Source organism: Arachis ipaensis, chromosome B05 (genome assembly GCF_000816755.2).
Source record: "Arachis ipaensis cultivar K30076 chromosome B05, Araip1.1, whole genome shotgun sequence".
NCBI classification, from domain to species: domain Eukaryota; kingdom Viridiplantae; phylum Streptophyta; class Magnoliopsida; order Fabales; family Fabaceae; genus Arachis; species Arachis ipaensis.
The window spans coordinates 76,815,683-76,819,371 of record NC_029789.2 but is presented as its reverse complement, the minus strand read 5'-3'; the positions used below and the strand labels follow the sequence as shown (position 1 = coordinate 76,819,371).

The 3,689-nt window shown below is 39.8% G+C and overlaps 1 long non-coding RNA gene across 1 annotated transcript; it reads left to right on the top strand.

Moving 5' to 3' along the window:
* LOC110272185 lies at positions 1,045-2,423 on the top strand. Its single transcript, XR_002363110.1, has 2 exons — positions 1,045-1,839; positions 2,349-2,423. It is a non-coding gene; the product is annotated as an uncharacterized LOC110272185 (long non-coding RNA).

The window sequence follows — 3,689 nt, the reverse complement described above, 5'->3', positions numbered from 1 at the left end:
AAACTTTTCCCCAAGGAAGTATCACTAGTTGGGATGACTTGGTGACCAAATTTCTAGCCAAATTCTATCCACCCCAAAGAGTCATCAGGCTGAAAACTGAGGTGCAGACATTTACACAGTTAGATGCCGAATTCTTGTTTGAAGCATGGGAGAGGTACAAAGCCTTAATCAGAAAGTGTCCTCCAGAGATGTTCAATGAATGGGACGTGCTGCAAAATTTCTATGAAGGCCTGACATTGAAATCTCAAGAGGCATTAGATCATTCTGCTGGAGGTTCACTACAACTAATGAAAACTGCTGAGGAAGCCCAGAATCTTGTGGACAAGGTGGCCAACAATCAATATTTCTTTGCTCATCAAAGAAACCGCCAACCATCACAAAGGAGAGGAGTAATGGAGCTAGAAGGAGTAGACTCAATCTTGGCTCAAAACAAGATGATGCAGCAGCAAATTCAACAACAATTTGAGCAAATGGCCAAGAGTATTGATAGCCTCCAAGTTGCAGCAGTTAACACAAGCCAACCATCATCCACATGGGTGCAAAATGAAGAAACTCAAGAGGAGCAGCAGCAAGAACAAGTCCAGTACATGCACAACCAAAATTCTGGACAGCATGAAGTGTATGGTGACACATACAATCCATCCTGGAAGAACCACCCAAACCTCAGATAGGGAGATCTCAGATGGGGAGACAATCACAACCAGAACCAACAACCATGGCAGAGGAACTCAAACCAAAACACTTCAAGAAACAACCAAAACCACAACCAGCAGCAAACTAACCAAAACCCTTACAGAAAACCTCAAAACAACTACCCCAACCCCAACCATTATCAATCCAATAACCAACCCACCAACCAAAATACCTACCATCCACCATCCACATCTCACAACCCACCACAAGCATCCCCAGAATCTCAAAGAATCACTAACTTGGAAACCTTGATAGACAAAATGTGGAAACACCAAGAAATGACAACCAAGAACCATGAAGCCTCCATGAAGAGCCTAGAGAGGCAGATTGGTGATGCCAAGGCATCATGGACTAGTTTCACTAGCAATTTTCTGTTAGTTTTAGTTGTTTTATGCATTTTCTTGAGCTTAAAGTAACCAAAAATGGTTAAATGAAGAACAAAGCAATAAATCATTCAACATGTAGATTTTTATGCAAATTCCATGAGTTTTTAGTTATATTATTTGAATGCTATGAATGGAAGATTTCTCATGAAACTTTGCAAGACTTTGATGCAATTGTTTGGATGATTTCAGGGAAGAAGAGGCTAAGCAAGGAAGCAAGAAAATCAATAAAGGAAGCTTGAATATCACATGTGGAGTTTAAGTTCCAGTTTAAGCTTAAACTGGAGCTTAAACGCCAAAATCATGAAGAATAAGAAATGCTGGGATTGAAGTTTAACCTCCAGTTTGACCTCAAACTGGAGGTTAAACGCCAGAATGATAGGCCTCACTTAAGGAGCATTCCACGTTTAACCTCCAGTTTGAGTCAAACTGGAGGTTAAACGCCAGAATGAGTATGACACCAGGGAGGAGTTCCACGTTTAACCTCCAGTTTGACCTCAAACTGGAGGTTAAACGCCAGAACCAGGAAGAGTACCAGGGGCCATTCCACGTTTAAGCTCCAGTTTGACTCAAACTGGAGCTTAAACGTGTTCGACGTTTTCTTTCACTCCAGGGTTGCTCTCTCCACCTCCACGTTTAACCTCCAGTTTGACCCCAAACTGGAGGTTAAACGTGTTCGACACCTCCAGGGCCACCATTCTAAGCTTCCACGTTTAACCTCCAGTTTGACCTCAAACTGGAGGTTAAACGTGTTCGACCTCCAGTATGCTTCCACCCTTTTCCACGTTTAACCTCCAGTTTGACCTCAAACTGGAGGTTAAACGTGTTCGACCTCCAGGGCTGCCTCATTCCTTTCTCCACGTTTAAGCTTCAGTTTAACCTTAAACTGGAGGTTAAACGTGTTCGACTACATTACTCTCCAGGGCTACCATTCTTCCATTTCCACGTTTAAGCTTCAGTTTAACCTTAAACTGAAGCTTAAACGTGCTTCTACAAAAGGCCTCACTGGAAGTGTCTGGCGTTTAAGCTGCAGTTTAAGCTTAAACTGCAACTTAAACGCCACTCTTGGAAAAGGTTTCTGGGCCAAAAATATTGTGGTTTAAGTTAGTCTTTGAGCACAAATATTAACTTAAACTCACTTTGGTATGAAACCCAATTGAATATCATGGTTTATGGGATTGGGCCTGAAGGATTGATGAGTTTGAAATCTCAATTTATTGAGTCATGTGTCATTATTTGATTATCACTAAATTGGCTCAATGAAATGTACAGAATTTGGATCAACAACCTCATCAACATTATGGATCATAAACCCAAGGCAAAAGGAAAGCAAGGAGAGGCCTCAAAGCCCAAGAAGCACAACTGAAGCTCAATATAGAAAGTGTATAAATAGGATAGAATTGAAGTTAGAAAGGACTTTTACTTTCACTTTTAGCCAGTTTTCCTTTTCTTTGTAATTGAATTCAGAGCTATGATTCACTAAACCCCCTTTCATTGGGTTAGGGAGCTCTATTGTAATTCAATGAATCAATAATAGTTTATCTTCTTCTTCAATCTTTTCTCTTGAATTTTGTTAGAAAGCTTCTCGATCTAATTCCATTGAGTAGTTGTCTTGGGAAAGAAGCTACTCATACTTGGAATCCTTCGGAGCCTTGGGAAAGGAATGGAGGATTCATGCTAGAGAAGCTTTCTCACAGTGGATTGGATTGGGGTTTGGATGGATATTGTGACATGTAATCCTACCAAATTGTGGTTCATGAAATTGTGTGGTATAATCAGTGACCAAGCATCATCTCTTCTTATGAACATTTAAACCAAGGGATTGGGAATTTGTTTGTTTTTAGAGAGCATTGGTGAGCCAAGGAATTGGGATCCAATCATATAAGATTGCCAAGCAAAATTCAATGAATGCATTGGTTGAGGAAGAGATTTACATGTTTTGATTCGGAGATTTCAATATCTCCTAAACCCAATGAATTCCCCATTTCTGATTTCCACTTTCTCTTTACATTCTGCAATTCAATTCTTGCAATCATCCCCATTCCCTTTTAATTTCAGCAATTTACATTCTGCTCTTGAATTCATGCAATTTAAGATTCAGCCATTTAATTTTCTTGTCATTTACTTTTCCCGCCAATTTTACATTCCGCAATTCTCATCTCAAATATTGATTCCGCTCAACTAGAACACACTTCTAATCCGAATTGCTCACTCAACCAATCCTTGTGGGATTCGACCTCACTCTATTGTGAGTTTTTACTTGACGATGATAACCGGTGCACTTGCCGGAAGGAATTTTGCCGATCGTGCAATTTCCTAAATCGTAGCATAACACGTTTATGCGCATCAAGTTTATGGCGCCGTTGCCGGGGATTGGTTTTCGATTGACAATTCTCAAATTGGAAGCTAACTAGATTGAGCAATTTTCTCTTGCTTTGTTAATTCTGTTCTAGATACTTGTTGAATTTTAATTTCTGCACTTGGTTACATGCTTTCTTTCTTTACGCCTTTAGATTCATGCAACTAACTCACTGACTCACTAACTGTTTGATTTAATTCCTCAATTGATCTAACCATACTCTTTCATTAACCAAGAGTATTTCACTTGTTTGT